This window comes from Oncorhynchus mykiss, chromosome 22, assembly GCF_013265735.2.
Source record: "Oncorhynchus mykiss isolate Arlee chromosome 22, USDA_OmykA_1.1, whole genome shotgun sequence".
NCBI classification, from domain to species: Eukaryota; Metazoa; Chordata; class Actinopteri; order Salmoniformes; family Salmonidae; genus Oncorhynchus; species Oncorhynchus mykiss.
In genome coordinates this window covers 24,642,730-24,662,769 of record NC_048586.1, presented here as the reverse complement: position 1 = coordinate 24,662,769, position 20,040 = coordinate 24,642,730, and the positions used below count along the sequence as shown (strand labels likewise).

The following is a 20,040-nucleotide window of genomic DNA, read 5'->3' as shown; positions in this document are numbered from 1 at the left end:
TGGCTTAATTAAAAAAAAAAATGAAAATCAAAGTTATGTCCACAACACAATTATAATGTGAAGTGAGGAAACAGACTAAAATACTTCATTATAAGTAATGGTTCCATGGATGGTTGGCTGCCATATTGCCTGAGGGAAAGATATTGATGCTGTATATACAGTGATTACAGAAAGTTTTCAGACCTCTTCTCTTTTTCCACATTTTGTTATGTTACAGCCTTATTCTACAATGGATTGGACACATTTTTCCCTCATCAATCTCCACATGATACAACATAATGACAAAGCGAAAAAAGGTTTTTAGAAATGTTTGCAAAAAGGTATAAAAATAATATTTTGCTATGAGACTGAGTTTACATTGATCATCCTTTAGATGTTTCCACAACTTCATTGGAGTCCACTTGTGGTAAATTCAAATGATTGCACATGATTTAGAAAGGCACACACCTGTCTTTATAAGGTCCAACAGTTGAAAGTATATGTCAGAGGAAAAACCAAGCCATGAGGTCGAAGGAATTGAGCTTCGAGATATGATTGTGTCGAGGCACAGATGTGGGGAAGAGTACCAAAAAAATATGCAGCATTGAAGGTCCCCAAGGACACGGTGGATTCGATGTTTCTACTACAACTACAACACTGTGTCCTCTTTGTCCCAACCACTACTACAACTACAACACCGTGTCCTCTCTGTCCCATCCACTACTACACGATGTCCTCTCTGTCCCTACCAGGACTACTAATACTACACTCTGTTCTCTCTGTCTCAACCGCTACAATTTCTACTACACTGTGTCAACTGTGTCCCAAATACTACTACTACTACACTGTGTCCTCTCTGTCCCAACAACTACTACAACTACTACACTGTGTCCACTCTGTCCCAACCATTACTGCTACTACTACACCGTGTCATCTCTGTCTTAACCACTACTACTACTACACCGTGTCCTCTCTGTCCCTACCAGGGCTACTATTATTACACTCTGTTCTCTGTGTCCCAACCACTAATATTTCTACTACACTGTGTCCTCTCTGTCCCAATCAGTACTAATACTACACTGTGTCCTCTCTATCCCAACCAGTACTATTACTACGCTGTGTCCTCTCTGTCCCTGCAACTTCTTCTACTACACTGTGTCCTCTCTATCCCAACCAGTACAATTACTACGCTGTGATCTCTCTGTCTCAACCACTACACCTACTTCTACACTGTGTCCTCTCTGTCCCAGCAACTTTTTCTACTACACTGTGTCCTCTCTATCCCAACCAGTACTATTACTACGCTGTGATCTCTCTGTCTCAACCACTAATATTTCTACTACACTGTGTCCTCACTGTCCCAACCACTACACCTACTTCTACACTGTGTCCTCTCTGTCCCAACCACTACTACTACTTCTACACTGTGTCCTCTCTGTCCCAACCACTACACCTACTTCTACACTGTGTCCTCTCTGTCCCAACCACTACTACTACTTCTACACTGTGTCCTCTCTGTCCCAACCACTACACCTACTTCTACACTGTGTCCTCTCTGTCCCAACAACTACTACCACCACACTATGTCCTCTCTTTTCCAATCACCTACTACTAAACTGTGTCATCTTTGTACTAACCTTGACTACTACTATTACATTGTGTCCTCTCTGTCCCAACCACTTCTACACCGTGTCCTCTCTGTCCCAACCACTACTACTACTTCTACATTATGTCCACTCTGTCCCAACCACTACTACTACTACTTCTACACTGTGTCCACTCTGTCCCAACCACTACTACTACTTCTACATTATGTCCACTCTGTCCCAACCACTACTACTACTTCTACACCGTGTCCTCTCTGTCCCAACCACTACTACTACTTCTACATTGTGTCCACTCTGTCCCAACCACTACTACTACTTCTACATTATGTCCACTCTGTCCCAACCACTACTACTACTTCTACATTATGTCCTCTCTGTCCCAACCACTACTACTACTTCTACACCGTGTCCTCTCTGTCCCAACAACTACTACCATCACACTATGTCCTCTCTGTCCTAACCACAACTACTACTACACTGTGTCCACTCTGTCCCAACCACTACTACTACTTCTATAACAATGTGTCCTCACTGTCCCAACCACTACACCTACTACTAAACTGTGTCATCTTTGTACTACCCTTGACTACTACTATTACATTGTGTCATCTCTGTCCCAACCAGGGCTACTATTATTACACTCTGTTCTCTGTGTCCCAACCACTAATATTTCTACTACACTGTGTCCTCTCTGTCCCAATCAGTACTAATACTACACTGTGTCCTCTCTATCCCAACCAGTACTATTACTACGCTGTGTCCTCTCTGTCCCTGCAACTTCTTCTACTACACTGTGTCCTCTCTATCCCAACCAGTACAATTACTACGCTGTGATCTCTCTGTCTCAACCACTACACCTACTTCTACACTGTGTCCTCTCTGTCCCAGCAACTTTTTCTACTACACTGTGTCCTCTCTATCCCAACCAGTACTATTACTACGCTGTGATCTCTCTGTCTCAACCACTAATATTTCTACTACACTGTGTCCTCTCTGTCCCAACCACTACACCTACTTCTACACTGTGTCCTCTCTGTCCCAACCACTACTACTACTTCTACACTGTGTCCTCTCTGTCCCAACCACTACACCTACTTCTACACTGTGTCCTCTCTGTCCCAACCACTACTACTACTTCTACACTGTGTCCTCTCTGTCCCAACCACTACACCTACTTCTACACTGTGTCCTCTCTGTCCCAACAACTACTACCACCACACTATGTCCTCTCTTTTCCAATCACCTACTACTAAACTGTGTCATCTTTGTACTAACCTTGACTACTACTATTACATTGTGTCCTCTCTGTCCCAACCACTTCTACACCGTGTCCTCTCTGTCCCAACCACTACTACTACTTCTACATTATGTCCACTCTGTCCCAACCACTACTACTACTACTTCTACACTGTGTCCACTCTGTCCCAACCACTACTACTACTTCTACATTATGTCCACTCTGTCCCAACCACTACTACTACTTCTACACCGTGTCCTCTCTGTCCCAACCACTACTACTACTTCTACATTGTGTCCACTCTGTCCCAACCACTACTACTACTTCTACATTATGTCCACTCTGTCCCAACCACTACTACTACTTCTACATTATGTCCTCTCTGTCCCAACCACTACTACTACTTCTACACCGTGTCCTCTCTGTCCCAACAACTACTACCATCACACTATGTCCTCTCTGTCCTAACCACAACTACTACTACACTGTGTCCACTCTGTCCCAACCACTACTACTACTTCTATAACAATGTGTCCTCACTGTCCCAACCACTACACCTACTACTAAACTGTGTCATCTTTGTACTACCCTTGACTACTACTATTACATTGTGTCATCTCTGTCCCAACCACTTCTACACCGTGTCCTCTCTGTCCCAACCACTACTACTACTTCTACATTATGTCCTCTCTGTCTCAAACACTACTACTACTTCTACATTATGTCCTCTCTGTCCCAACCACTACTACTACTTCTACATTATGTCCACTCTGTCCCAACCACTACTACTACTTCTACATTATGTCCACTCTGTCCCAACCACTACTACTACTTCTACACTGTGTCCACTCTGTCCCAACCACTACTACTACTTATACATTATGTCCACTCTGTCCCAACCACTACTACTACTTCTACACCATGTCCTCTCTGTCCCAACCACTACTACTACTTCTACATTGTGTCCACTCTGTCCCAACCACTACTACTACTTCTACATTATGTCCACTCTGTCCCAACCACTACTACTACTTCTACATTATGTCCTCTCTGTCCCAACCACTACTACTACTTCTACACCGTGTCCTCTCTGTCCCAACAACTACTACCATCACACTATGTCCTCTCTGTCCTAACCACAACTACTACTACACTGTGTCCACTCTGTCCCAACCACTACTACTACTTCTATAACAATGTGTCCTCACTGTCCCAACCACTACACCTACTACTAAACTGTGTCATCTTTGTACTACCCTTGACTACTACTATTACATTGTGTCATCTCTGTCCCAACCACTTCTACACCGTGTCCTCTCTGTCCCAACCACTACTACTACTTCTACATTATGTCCTCTCTGTCTCAAACACTACTACTACTTCTACATTATGTCCTCTCTGTCCCAACCACTACTACTACTTCTACATTATGTCCTCTCTGTCCCAACCACTACTACTACTTCTACATTATGTCCTCTCTGTCCCAACCACTACTACTACTTCTACATTATGTCCACTCTGTCCCAACCACTACTACTACTTCTACACCGTGTCCTCTCTGTCCCAACCACCACTACTACTACAACACTGTGTCCTCTCTATCCCAACCACTACTACTACTACTACTACTACACCTTGTCATCTCTGTCCCAACAATAACTATTACTGCACTGTGTCGACTCTGTCCCAACCACTACTACTACTACTACACTGTGTCCTCTCTATCCCAACCACTACTACTACTTCTACACCGTGTCCTCTCTGTCCCAACCACCACTACTACTACAACACTGTGTCCTCTCTATCCCAACCACTACTACTACTACTACTACTACACCTTGTCATCTCTGTCCCAACAATAACTATTACTGCACTGTGTCGACTCTGTCCCAACCACTACTACTACTACTACACTGTGTCCTCTCTATCCCAACCACTACTACTGCTACTACACTGTGTCCTCTCTATCCCAACCACTACTACTTCAACACTGTGTCCTCTCTATTCGAACCACTACTACTACAACACTGTGTCCTCTCTATCCCAACCAATACTACTACAACACTGTGTCCTCTCTATCCCAACCACTACTACTACTACTACACCTTGTCGACTCTGTCCCAACCACTACTACTACTGCTATAACAATGTGTCCTCACTGTCCCAACCACTACACCTACTACTAAACTGTGTCATCTTTGTACTACCCTTGACTACTACTATTACATTGTGTCATCTCTGTCCCAACCACTTCTACACCGTGTCCTCTCTGTCCCAACCACTACTACTACTTCTACATTATGTCCTCTCTGTCCCAACCACTACTACTACTTCTACATTATGTCCTCTCTGTCCCAACCACTACTACTACTTCTACATTATGTCCACTCTGTCCCAACCACTACTACTACTTCTACACCGTGTCCTCTCTGTCCCAACAACTACTAGCATCACACTATGTCCTCTCTGTCCTAACCACAACTACTACTACACTGTGTCCACTCTGTCCCAACCACTACTACTACTTCTATAACAATGTGTCCTCACTGTCCCAACCACTACACCTACTACTAAACTGTGTCATCTTTGTACTACCCTTGACTACTACTATTACATTGTGTCATCTCTGTCCCAACCACTTCTACACCGTGTCCTCTCTGTCCCAACCACTACTACTACTTCTACATTATGTCCTCTCTGTCTCAAACACTACTACTACTTCTACATTATGTCCTCTCTGTCCCAACCACTACTACTACTTCTACATTATGTCCACTCTGTCCCAACCACTACTACTACTTCTACATTATGTCCACTCTGTCCCAACCACTACTACTACTTCTACACTGTGTCCACTCTGTCCCAACCACTACTACTACTTATACATTATGTCCACTCTGTCCCAACCACTACTACTACTTCTACACCGTGTCCTCTCTGTCCCAACCACTACTACTACTTCTACATTGTGTCCACTCTGTCCCAACCACTACTACTACTTCTACATTATGTCCACTCTGTCCCAACCACTACTACTACTTCTACATTATGTCCTCTCTGTCCCAACCACTACTACTACTTCTACACCGTGTCCTCTCTGTCCCAACAACTACTACCATCACACTATGTCCTCTCTGTCCTAACCACAACTACTACTACACTGTGTCCACTCTGTCCCAACCACTACTACTACTTCTATAACAATGTGTCCTCACTGTCCCAACCACTACACCTACTACTAAACTGTGTCATCTTTGTACTACCCTTGACTACTACTATTACATTGTGTCATCTCTGTCCCAACCACTTCTACACCGTGTCCTCTCTGTCCCAACCACTACTACTACTTCTACATTATGTCCTCTCTGTCTCAAACACTACTACTACTTCTACATTATGTCCTCTCTGTCCCAACCACTACTACTACTTCTACATTATGTCCTCTCTGTCCCAACCACTACTACTACTTCTACATTATGTCCTCTCTGTCCCAACCACTACTACTACTTCTACATTATGTCCACTCTGTCCCAACCACTACTACTACTTCTACACTGTGTCCTCTCTGTCCCAACCACCACTACTACTACAACACTGTGTCCTCTCTATCCCAACCACTACTACTACTACTACACCTTGTCATCTCTGTCCCAACAATAACTATTACTGCACTGTGTCGACTCTGTCCCAACCACTACTACTACTACTACACTGTGTCCTCTCTATCCCAACCACTACTACTACTTCTACACCGTGTCCTCTCTGTCCCAACCACCACTACTACTACAACACTGTGTCCTCTCTATCCCAACCACTACTACTACTACTACTACTACACCTTGTCATCTCTGTCCCAACAATAACTATTACTGCACTGTGTCGACTCTGTCCCAACCACTACTACTACTACTACACTGTGTCCTCTCTATCCCAACCACTACTACTGCTACTACACTGTGTCCTCTCTATCCCAACCACTACTACTTCAACACTGTGTCCTCTCTATTCGAACCACTACTACTACAACACTGTGTCCTCTCTATCCCAACCAATACTACTACAACACTGTGTCCTCTCTATCCCAACCACTACTACTACTACTACACCTTGTCGACTCTGTCCCAACCACTACTACTACTTCTATAACAATGTGTCCTCACTGTCCCAACCACTACACCTACTACTAAACTGTGTCATCTTTGTACTACCCTTGACTACTACTATTACATTGTGTCATCTCTGTCCCAACCACTTCTACACCGTGTCCTCTCTGTCCCAACCACTACTACTACTTCTACATTATGTCCTCTCTGTCCCAACCACTACTACTACTTCTACATTATGTCCTCTCTGTCCCAACCACTACTACTACTTCTACATTATGTCCACTCTGTCCCAACCACTACTACTACTTCTACACCGTGTCCTCTCTGTCCCAACAACTACTAGCATCACACTATGTCCTCTCTGTCCTAACCACAACTACTACTACACTGTGTCCACTCTGTCCCAACCACTACTACTACTTCTATAACAATGTGTCCTCACTGTCCCAACCACTACACCTACTACTAAACTGTGTCATCTTTGTACTACCCTTGACTACTACTATTACATTGTGTCATCTCTGTCCCAACCACTTCTACACCGTGTCCTCTCTGTCCCAACCACTACTACTACTTCTACATTATGTCCTCTCTGTCTCAAACACTACTACTACTTCTACATTATGTCCTCTCTGTCCCAACCACTACTACTACTTCTACATTATGTCCACTCTGTCCCAACCACTACTACTACTTCTACACCGTGTCCTCTCTGTCCCAACCACCACTACTACTACAACACTGTGTCCTCTCTATCCCAACCACTACTACTACTACTACTACTACACCTTGTCATCTCTGTCCCAACAATAACTATTACTGCACTGTGTCGACTCTGTCCCAACCACTACTACTACTACTACACTGTGTCCTCTCTATCCCAACCACTACTACTACTTCTACACCGTGTCCTCTCTGTCCCAACCACCACTACTACTACAACACTGTGTCCTTTCTATCCCAACCACTACTACTACTACTACTACTACACCTTGTCATCTCTGTCCCAACAATAACTATTACTGCACTGTGTCGACTCTGTCCCAACCACTACTACTACTACTACACTGTGTCCTCTCTATCCCAACCACTACTACTGCTACTACACTGTGTCCTCTCTATCCCAACCACTACTACTTCAACACTGTGTCCTCTCTATTCGAACCACTACTACTACAACACTGTGTCCTCTCTATCCCAACCAATACTACTACAACACTGTGTCCTCTCTATCCCAACCACTACTACTACTACTACACCTTGTCGACTCTGTCCCAACCACCACTACTACTACTTCTATAACAATGTGTCCTCACTGTCCCAACCACTACACCTACTACTAAACTGTGTCATCTTTGTACTACCCTTGACTACTACTATTACATTGTGTCATCTCTGTCCCAACCACTTCTACACCGTGTCCTCTCTGTCCCAACCACTACTACTACTTCTACATTATGTCCTCTCTGTCCCAACCACTACTACTACTTCTACATTATGTCCTCTCTGTCCCAACCACTACTACTACTTCTACATTATGTCCACTCTGTCCCAACCACTACTACTACTTCTACACCGTGTCCTCTCTGTCCCAACAACTACTACCATCACACTATGTCCTCTCTGTCCTAACCACAACTACTACTACACTGTGTCCACTCTGTCCCAACCACTACTACTACTTCTATAACAATGTGTCCTCACTGTCCCAACCACTACACCTACTACTAAACTGTGTCATCTTTGTACTACCCTTGACTACTACTATTACATTATGTCATCTCTGTCCAAACCACTTCTACACCGTGTCCTCTCTGTCCCAACCACTACTACTACTTCTACATTATGTCCTCTCTATCCCAACCACTACTACTACTACTACACCTTGTCGAATCTGTCCCAACCACTACTACTACTACTACACTGTGTCGACTCTGTCCCAACCACTACTTTTACTACACAGTATCCACTCTGTCCCAACCACTACTACTACTTCTAGACTGTGTCCTCTCTGTCCCAACAACTACTACCACCACACTATGTCCTCTCTGTTCTAACCACAACTACTACTACACTGTGTCCACTCTGTCCCAACCACTACTACTACTTCTACAACAATGTGTCGTCACTGTCCCAACCACTGCTTCTACTACTCTGTCCTCACTGTCCCAACCACTACTACTACACTGTGTCCACTCTGTCCCAATCACTACTACTACTACTACTACACTGTGTCCTCTCTATACAAACAACTACTACTTCTATGCTGTGTCCTATCTGTAGCTTCCAGTACAACTAGTACTACACCAGGTCGTCACTGTCCCAACCACTACTACTACAACTACACTGTGTCTTCTCTGTCCCAACTACTACTACACTGTATCCTCTCTGTCCCAACCACTACTACTACTTCTACATTATGTCCTCTCTGTCCCAACCACTACTACTACTTCTACATTATGTCCTCTCTGTCCCAACCACTACTACTACTTCTACATTATGTCCACTCTGTCCCAACCACTACTACTACTTCTACACCGTGTCCTCTCTGTCCCAACAACTACTACCATCACACTATGTCCTCTCTGTCCTAACCACAACTACTACTACACTGTGTCCACTCTGTCCCAACCACTACTACTACTTCTATAACAATGTGTCCTCACTGTCCCAACCACTACACCTACTACTAAACTGTGTCATCTTTGTACTACCCTTGACTACTACTATTACATTATGTCATCTCTGTCCCAACCACTTCTACACCGTGTCCTCTCTGTCCCAACCACTACTACTACTTCTACATTATGTCCTCTCTATCCCAACCACTACATCTACTACTACACCTTGTCGACTCTGTCCCAACCACTACTACTACTACTACACTGTGTCGACTCTGTCCCAACCACTACTTTTACTACACAGTATCCACTCTGTCCCAACCACTACTACTACTTCTAGACTGTGTCCTCTCTGTCCCAACAACTACTACCACCACACTATGTCCTCTCTGTTCTAACCACAACTACTACTACACTGTGTCCACTCTGTCCCAACCACTACTACTACTTCTACAACAATGTGTCGTCACTGTCCCAACCACTGCTTCTACTACTCTGTCCTCACTGTCCCAACCACTACTACTACACTGTGTCCACTCTGTCCCAATCACTACTACTACTACTACTACACTGTGTCCTCTCTATACAAACAACTACTACTTCTATGCTGTGTCCTATCTGTAGCTTCCAGTACAACTAGTACTACACCAGGTCGTCACTGTCCCAACCACTACTACTACAACTACACTGTGTCTTCTCTGTCCCAACTACTACTACACTGTATCCTCTCTATCCCAACCACTACTACTACCACCACATTGAATCATATCTATCCCAACCACGACTACTACCACACTGTGTCCTCTCTGTCCAAACCAATACTACCACTTTTACTACACTGTGTCCTCTCTTTACGAACCACTACTAATACTACTACAATGTGTCCTCTCTGTCCCAACCACTACTACTACACTGTGTCCTCTCAGTCCCAACCATGACTACTGCTACATTGTCTTTTTTCCCAATCAATCACTACTACTACTACACTGTATCCTCTCTGTCCCAAGCACCACTACTACTACACTGTGTCCTCTCTGTCCCAACAAGTACTATTACCCCACTGTGTCATCTTTGTCCCAACCACTACTACTACTACACTGTGTCCTCTCTGTCCCAACCAGTACTACAAATACTACTACACTGTGTCCTCTCTGTCCCAACCACTACTAACACACTGTGTCCTCTCTGTCCGAACAATAACAACTACTACTACACTGTGTCCTCTCTGTCCAAACCAGTACTACAACTACTACTACACTGTTTCCTTTCTGTCCCAACCGCTACTACTACACTGTGTCCTCTCTCTCCCAACCACTACTACTACTTCTACATGGTGTCCTCTCTGTCCCAACCAGTACTACGACTACTACTACACTGTGTCCTCTTTGTCCAAACCACTACTACTACTACACTGTGTCATCTCTGTCCCAACCAGTACTACTACTACTACTACACGGTGTCCTCTCTGTCCCAAACAGTACAACGACTACTTCTACACGGTGTCCTCTCTGTCCCAACCAGTACAACGACTACTTCTACACGGTGTCCTCTCTGTCCCAACCACTACTACTACTACACTGTGTCCTCTCTGTCCCAACCACTACTACCACACTGTGTCCTCTCTGTCCGAACAATAACAACTACTACTACACTGTGTCCTCTCTGTCCAAACCAGTAATACAACTACTACTACACTGTGACCGCTCTGTCCCAACCGCTACTACTACTACACCGTTTCCTCTCTGTCCCAACCAGTACTACAACTACTACTACACTTTGTCCTCTCTGTCCCAACCACTACTACCACACTGTGTCCTCTCTGTCCGAACAATAACAACTACTACTACACTGTGTCCTCTCTGTCCAAACCAGTACTACAACTACTACTACACTGTTTCCTTTCTGTCCCAACCGCTACTACTACACTGTGTCCTCTCTCTCCCAACCACTACTACTACTTCTACATGGTGTCCTCTCTGTCCCAACCAGTACTACGACTACTACTACACTGTGTCCTCTTTGTTCAAACCACTACTACTACTACACTGTGTCATCTCTGTCCCAACCACTACTACTACAACTACACGATGTCCTCTCTGTCCCAAGCATCACTACTACTACACCTTGTCCTCTCTGTCCCAACCACTACTACGACTACACTGTGTCCTCTCTGTCCCAACAAGTACTATTACCCCACTGTGTCCTCTCTGTCCCAACCAGTACTACAACTACTACTACACTGTATCCTCTCTGTCCCAACTACTACCACGTCTACGACACTGTGTCCTCTCTGTCCCAACCACTACTACCACACTGTGTCCTCTCTGTCCCAACCACTACTACCACACTGTGTCCTCTCTGTCCAAACCAGTACTACAACTACTACTACACTGTGACCGCTCTGTCCCAACCGCTACTAATACTACACCGTTTCCTCTCTGTCCCAACCACTACTACTACACTGTGTCCTCACTGTCCCAACCACTACTACTACTACACTGTGTCCTCTCTCTCCCAACCAATACTTCTACATGGTGTCCTCTCTGTCCCAACCAGTACTACGACTACTACTATACTGTGTCCTCGTTGTCCAAACCACTACTACTACTACTACACTGTGTCATCTCTGTCCCAACCAGTACTACTACTACTACACTGTGTCATCTCTGTCCCAACCAGTACTAGTACCAGTACTACACGGTGTCCTCTCTGTCCCAACCAGTACAACGACTACTTCTACACGGTGTCCTCTCTGTCCCAACCAGTACTACTACTACTACACTGTGTCCTGTTTGTCCAAACCACTACTACTACTACTACACTGTGTCCTCTATGTCCCAACCAGTACTACTACTACTACTACACGGTGTCCTCTCTGTCCCAACCACTACTACTACTACTACACTATGTCCTCTCTGTCCCAACCACTACTACTACTACACTATGTCCTCTCTGTCCCAACCAGTTTCTGTCCCTCTCACTTATTGTGCAGTACCAGTCAAATGTTTGGACTCACCTACTCATTCCAAGGTTTTTATTTATTTTTTCTATTTTATATAATGTAGAAAAATAGTGAAGACATCAAAACTTTGAAATAACGCATTTGTAATCAAGTGGTTACCAAAATAGTTTTTATATATTTTATATTTGAGATTCTTCCTTGATGACAGCTTTGCACACTCTTGGCATTTTCTCATCCACTTTCATGAGGTAGTCACCTGGAATGCATTTCAATTAACAGGTGTGCCTTGTTAAAGTTTATTTGTGGAATTTCTTTGCTTCTTAATGCATTTGAACCTGTAAGTTGTGTTGTGACAAGGTAGGGGTGATATACAGAAGATAGCCCTATTAGGTAAATGACCAAATGCATATTATGACAAGAACAGCTCAAATAAGCAAAGAGAAACGACAGTCCATCATTACATTAAGACATGGAGGTCAGTCAATCCGGACACTTTGAAAATGTCTTCAAGTGCAGTCGCAAAAACCATCAAGAGCTATGATAAAACTGGCTCTCACGAGGACCGCCAGAGGAAAGGAAGACCCAGAGTTACCTCTGCTGCAGAGGATAAGTTCATTAGAGTTTGCTGCACCTCAGATTGCAGCCCAAATAAATGCTTCATAGAGTTCAAGTAACAGACACATCTCAACATCAAATGTTCAGAGGAGACTGCGTGAATCAGGCCTTCATGGTCAAATGGCTGCAAAGAAACCCCTACTTGTCATGTTGTCTTGTCTCTGTCCTTTCCCTTCACCCTGTCTCCCTCTGCTGGTCGTGTTAGGTTACCTTTTCTCCCCCGCTTTCCCCCAGCTGTCCCTTGTCTCCTCTAACTACCCATTCACCCCGTTCCCCACCTGTTCCCTTTTTTCCCTCTGATTAGGTCCCTATATCTCTCTCTGTTTCTGCTCCTGTCCTTGTCGGATTCTTGTTTGTTTGTGTCATTCATGCCTGAACCAGACTGTCGTCATGTTTGCTGTAACCTTGTCCTGTCCTGTCGGAATCTGCCGGTCCATCTGAGCCTACCTATGTTTGGTAATTAAAGAAGCTCTGTTTAAGTTGATTCGCTTTTGGGTCCTCATTCACGCACCGTAACAGAAGAATCCGACCAAGAATGGACCCAGCGACTTCGGATCCTCTCCACTCAGCCGTCGAGATCCAGGGAGCGATGCTAGGCAGACACAAGCAGGAATTGTCTGCTGCTCGACATGCCGTTGAGACCCTGGCCACCCAAGTCTCCAACCTCACAGAACAGGTTCACCATCTCCGCCTCGATCCACCGGCCACTTCCAGGGCTTTCGAATCTCCGGAGCCCAGAATCAATAACCCGCCGTGTTACTCTGGGGAGCCCACTGAATGCCGCTCGTTCCTCACCCAGTGTGATATTGTGTTTTCTCTCCAGCCCAACACTTACTCCAGGAGCACTGCTCGTGTCGCCTACGTCATATCTCTCCTTATTGGACGGGCTCGTGAGTGGGGCACGGCAATCTGGGAGGCAAGGGCTGAGTGTACTAACCAGTATCAAGACTTTAAGGAGGAGATGATACGGGTTTTTGATCGATCTGTTTTTGGGGAGGAGGCTTCCAGGGCCCTGTCTTCCCTATGTCAAGGCAATCGATCCATAACAGACTACTCTATTGAGTTTCGCACTCTTGCTGTCTCCAGTGGCTGGAACGAGCCGGCCTTGCTCGCTCGTCTTCTGGAGGGTTTCCGCGCAGAGGTAAAGGATGAGATTCTCTCCCGGGAGGTTCCTTCCAGCGTGGATTCCTTGATTGAACTCGCTATTCGCATTGAGCGACGGGTTGATCTTCGTCACCGAGCTCGTGGAAAGGAGCTCGCGCTCTCCGTCGCCTCCCTCTCCGCATCACTACCATCTTCCTCTGCCGGCTCGGGTGCTGAGCCCATGCAGCTGGGAGGTATCCGCATCTCGACTGAGGAGAGGGAACGGAGAATCACCAACCGCCTCTGTCTCTATTGCGGTTCCGCTGGTCATTTTGTCACTTCATGTCCAGTAAAAGGCCAGAGCTCGTCAGTAAGCGGAGGGCTACTGGTGAGCGCTACTACTCCTGTCTCTCCTTCAAGATCCTGCACTACCTTGTCGGTCCATCTACGCTGGACCGGTTCGTCAGCTTCCTGCAGTGCCTTAATAGACTCTGGGGCGGAGGGCTGTTTTATGGACGAGACCTGGGCTCGGGAACATGACATTCCTCTCAGACAGTTAAAGGAGCCCACGGCCTTGTTCGCCCTGGATGGTAGTCCTCTCCCCAGGATTCAGCGTGAGACGCTACCTTTAACCCTCACTGTTTCTGGTAATCATAGTGAAACCATTTCTTTTTTAATTTTTCGTTCACCTTTTACACCTGTTGTTTTGGGCCATCCCTGGCTAGTTTGTCATAATCCTTCTATTAATTGGTCTAGTAATTCTATCCTCTCCTGGAACGTCTCTTGTCATGTGAAATGTTTAATGTCTGCTATCCCTCCTGTTTCCTCTGTCTCTTCTTCACAGGAGGAGCCTGGTGATTTGACAGGGGTGCCGGAGGAATATCACGATCTGCGCACGGTGTTCAGTCGGTCCAGGGCCACCTCTCTTCCTCCACACCGGTCGTATGATTGTAGTATTGATCTCCTTCCGGGAACCACCCCCCCCCGGGGTAGACTATACTCTCTGTCGGCTCCCGAACGTAAGGCTCTCGAAGATTATTTGTCTGTAGCTCTTGACGCCGGTACCATAGTCCCCTCCTCCTCTCCCGCCGGAGCGGGGTTTTTTTTTGTCAAGAAGAAGGACGGGTCTCTGCGCCCCTGCATAGATTATCGAGGGCTGAATGACATAACAGTGAAGAATCGTTATCCGCTTCCTCTTATGTCTTCAGCCTTCGAGATCCTGCAGGGAGCCAGGTTTTTCACTAAGTTGGACCTTCGTAACGCTTACCATCTCGTGCGCATCAGGGAGGGGGACGAGTGGAAGACGGCGTTTAACACTCCGTTAGGGCACTTTGAATACCGGGTTCTTCCTTTCGGCCTCGCTAACGCTCCAGCTGTCTTTCAGGCATTAGTCAATGATGTCCTGAGAGACATGCTGAACATCTTTGTTTTCGTTTACCTTGACGATATCCTGATTTTTTCACCGTCACTCCAGATTCATGTTCAGCACGTTCGACGTGTCCTCCAGCGCCTTTTAGAGAATTGTCTTTTTGTGAAGGCTGAGAAGTGCACTTTTCATGCCTCCTCCGTCACATTTCTCGGTTCTGTTATTTCCGCTGAAGGCATTAAGATGGATCCCGCTAAGGTCCAAGCTGTCATTGATTGGCCCGTCCCTAAGTCACGCGTCGAGCTGCAGCGCTTTCTCGGCTTCGCGAACTTCTATCGTCGTTTCATCCGTAATTTCGGTCAGGTGGCAGCTCCTCTCACAGCCCTTACTTCTGTCAAGACGTGCTTTAAGTGGTCCGTTTCCGCCCAGGGAGCTTTTGATCTCCTCAAGAATCGTTTTACATCCGCTCCTATCCTTGTTACACCTGACGTCTCTAGACAGTTCGTTGTCGAGGTTGACGCGTCAGAGGTGGGAGTGGGAGCCATCCTTTCTCAGCGCTCCCTCTCTGACGACAAGGTCCACCCATGCGCGTATTTTTCTCATCGCCTGTCGCCGTCGGAACGTAACTATGATGTGGGTAACCGCGAACTGCTCGCCATCCGGTTAGCCCTAGGCGAATGGCGACAGTGGTTGGAGGGGGCGACCGTTCCTTTTGTCGTTTGGACTGACCATAGGAACCTTGAGTACATCCGTTCTGCCAAACGACTTAATGCGCGTCAGGCGCGTTGGGCGCTGTTTTTCGCTCGTTTCGAGTTCGTGATTTCTTATCGTCCGGGCTCTAAGAACACCAAGCCTGATGCTTTGTCTCGTCTCTTCAGTTCTTCAGTAGCCTCCACTGACCCCGAGGGGATTCTCCCTGAGGGGCGTGTTGTCGGGTTGACTGTCTGGGGAATTGAGAGGCAGGTAAAGCAAGCACTCACTCAAACTCCGTCGCCGCGCGCTTGTCCTAGGAACCTTCTTTTCGTTCCCGTTCCTACCCGTCTGGCCGTTCTTCAGTGGGCTCACTCTGCCAAGTTAGCCGGCCACCCTGGCGTTCGGGGTACGCTTGCTTCCATTCGCCAGCGTTTCTGGTGGCCCACCCGGGAGCATGACACGCGTCGTTTCGTGGCTGCTTGTTCGGTCTGCGCGCAGACTAAGTCCGGTAACTCTCCTCCTGCCGGCCGTCTCAGGCCGCTTCCTATTCCCTCTCGACCGTGGTCTCACATCGCCTTAGATTTTGTCACCGGACTGCCTTCGTCAGCGGGGAAGACTGTTATTCTTACGGTTGTCGATAGGTTCTCTAAGGCGGCTCATTTCATTCCCCTTGCTAAGCTTCCTTCTGCTAAAGAGACGGCACAAATCATCATCGAGAATGTTTTCAGAATTCATGGCCTTCCGTCAGACGTCGTTTCGGACAGAGGTCCGCAATTCACGTCTCAATTTTGGAGGGAGTTTTGCCGTTTGATTGGGGCTTCCGTCAGTCTCTCTTCCGGCTTTCACCCCCAGTCTAACGGTCAAGCAGAACGGGCCAATCAGACTATTGGTCGCATCTTACGCAGTCTTTCTTTTCGCAACCCTGCGTCTTGGTCAGAACAGCTCCCCTGGGCAGAATACGCCCACAACTCGCTTCCTTCGTCTGCGACCGGGCTATCTCCTTTTCAGAGTAGCCTCGGGTACCAGCCTCCGTTGTTCTCATCTCAGTTCGCCGAGTCCAGCGTCCCCTCCGCTCAGGCTTTTGTCCAACGTTGCGAGCGCACCTGGAAGAGGGTCAGGTCTGCACTTTGCCGTTATAGGGCGCAGACTGTGAGAGCTGCTAATAAGCGTAGAACTAAGAGCCCTAGGTATTGTCGCGGTCAGAGAGTTTGGCTCTCCACTCAGAACCTTCCCCTTAAGACGGCTTCTCGCAAGTTGACCCCGCGGTTCATTGGTCCATTCCGTATCTCTCAGGTCATTAATCCTGTCGCAGTGCGACTTCTTCTTCCGCGATATCTTCGTCGCGTCCACCCGGTCTTCCATGTCTCCTGTGTTAAGCCCGTTCTTCGCGCCCCCGCTCGTCTTCCCCCCCCCCCCCCCCATCCTTGTCGAGGGCGCACCTATCTACAGGGTCCGTAAGATCTTGGACATGCGTCCTCGGGGCCGTGGTCATCAGTACCTAGTTGACTGGGAGGGGTACGGTCCTGAGGAGAGGAGTTGGGTTCCCTCTCGGGACGTGCTGGACCGTGCGCTGATTGATGATTTCCTCCGTTGCCGCCAGGTTTCCTCCTCGAGTGCGCCAGGAGGCGCTCGGTGAGTGGGGGGGTACTGTCATGTTGTCTTGTCTCTGTCCTTTCCCTTCACCCTGTCTCCCTCTGCTGGTCGTGTTAGGTTACCTTTTCTCCCCCGCTTTCCCCCAGCTGTCCCTTGTCTCCTCTAACTACCCATTCACCCCGTTCCCCACCTGTTCCCTTTTTTCCCTCTGATTAGGTCCCTATATCTCTCTCTGTTTCTGCTCCTGTCCTTGTCGGATTCTTGTTTGTTTGTGTCATTCATGCCTGAACCAGACTGTCGTCATGTTTGCTGTAACCTTGTCCTGTCCTGTCGGAATCTGCCGGTCCATCTGAGCCTACCTATGTTTGGTAATTAAAGAAGCTCTGTTTAAGTTGATTCGCTTTTGGGTCCTCATTCACGCACCGTAACACTACTAAAGGACACCAATAAGAAGAAGAGAATTACTTGGGCCAAGAAACACAATCTATGGATTTTGGACCGGTGGTAATCTGTCCTTTGGTCTGATGAGTCCAAATTTGAGATTTTTGGTTCCAACCGCTTCTGTCTCTGTGAGCCTCAGAGTAGGTGAATGGATGATCTCTGCATTGTGTGGTTCCCATCGGAGGAGGAGGTGTGATGGTGCTTTGCTTGTGACACTATCTGTGATTTTTTTTAGAATTCAAGGCACACTTAACCAGCATGGCTACCACAGCATTCAGCAGCGATACGCCATCCCATCTGGTTTGCTCTTAGTGGGACTATTATTTGTTTTTCATCAGGACAATGACCCAACACACCTCCAGGCTGTGTAAGGGCTATGTGACCAAGAAGGAGAGTGATGGAGTGCTGCATCAGATGATGTGGCCTTCACAATCACCTCACCCAATTGAGATGGTTTGGGATTAGTTGGGGTGAAGGCAAAGCAGCCAACTAGTGCTCAGCATATGTGGGAACTCCTTCAAGACTGTTGGAAAAACATTCCTCATGAAGCTGGTTAAGAGAATGCCAAGAGTGTGCAAAGCTGTCATCGAGGCAAAGAATGGCTACTTTGAAGAATCTCAAATATATATAAAAAAAATTGGTTTCTACATTATTCCATGTGTGTTATTTCATAGTTTTGATGTCGTCACTATTATTATACAATGTAGAAAATAGTACAAATAAAGAAAAACCCTTGAATGAGTAGGTGTCCAAACTTTTGACTGGTACTGTACATGGGCTAAGACAGAGGAAGTCAAACACACACACACACACACACACACACACACACACACACACACACACACACATACATACACACACATGTATGTGTTTATGTGTGGGTGTGTGTTTGCACATGTATGTGGGTGTGTAAAGGTGAGTTGCCCCCTCAGACTGACTGATAGTGGAGAACCTCACTCCAGCAGGGAATGGAGAAGGTCAACAGAGATGGGGAGAGAAAACAAGAGATGAGACAAAATAATGTCAGAGAGGAAAAAAATATGGTACAGACTTAAATACAGAAAATGAGGAGGGAGCGAGAGCGTGAGAGTGACAGAGAATGATAAGGAATGCCAGAAATATCCCCCAAGCCAATCCATCTTTACGCGCAGGAGATCACATAAACACCTCACACCTCACCATAAACACACACACGAACAGACACACACACACACACCTCAGCCCCAATTGTCTGTGACCTGTGTTGGGAGCAGACATGGGTTCAAATACTATTTCAGATATTTCAATGACCTTTCAATACCTTTTTTAAAAAGTTTTCAGATAACTTTTTTTTCTTCAAATAAAGGTTGAAGAATATTGGAAATGTAGTTGGAAATATTCAAATACACTCCCATGCACCCAGATATTTGAAAATAGCATTTGAAATAAGTATTTGAAAATAATTTCAAATACAATTTGGTCAATTATTATATATCAAATCAAATCAAATCAAATGTATTTATATAGCCCTTCGTACATCAGCTGATATCAAAGTGCTGTACAGAAACCCAGCCTAAAACCCCAAACAGCAAGCAATGCAGGTGTAGAAGCACGGTGGCTAGGAAAAACTCCCTAGAAAGGCCAAAACCTAGGAAGAAACCTAGAGAGGAACCAGGCTATGTGGGGTGGCCAGTCCTCTTCTGGCTGTGCTGGGTGGAGATTATAACAGAACATGGTCAAGATGTTCAAATGTTCATA

The 20,040-nt window shown here is 46.3% G+C and overlaps 1 protein-coding gene across 6 annotated transcripts in view; it reads left to right on the top strand.

Annotated features, from left to right (window-relative positions):
• Positions 1-20,040, top strand: part of LOC110502073 (unconventional myosin-XVI) — a 236,277-nt gene that overhangs the window by 93,081 nt on the left and 123,156 nt on the right. The window lies entirely within an intron of this gene.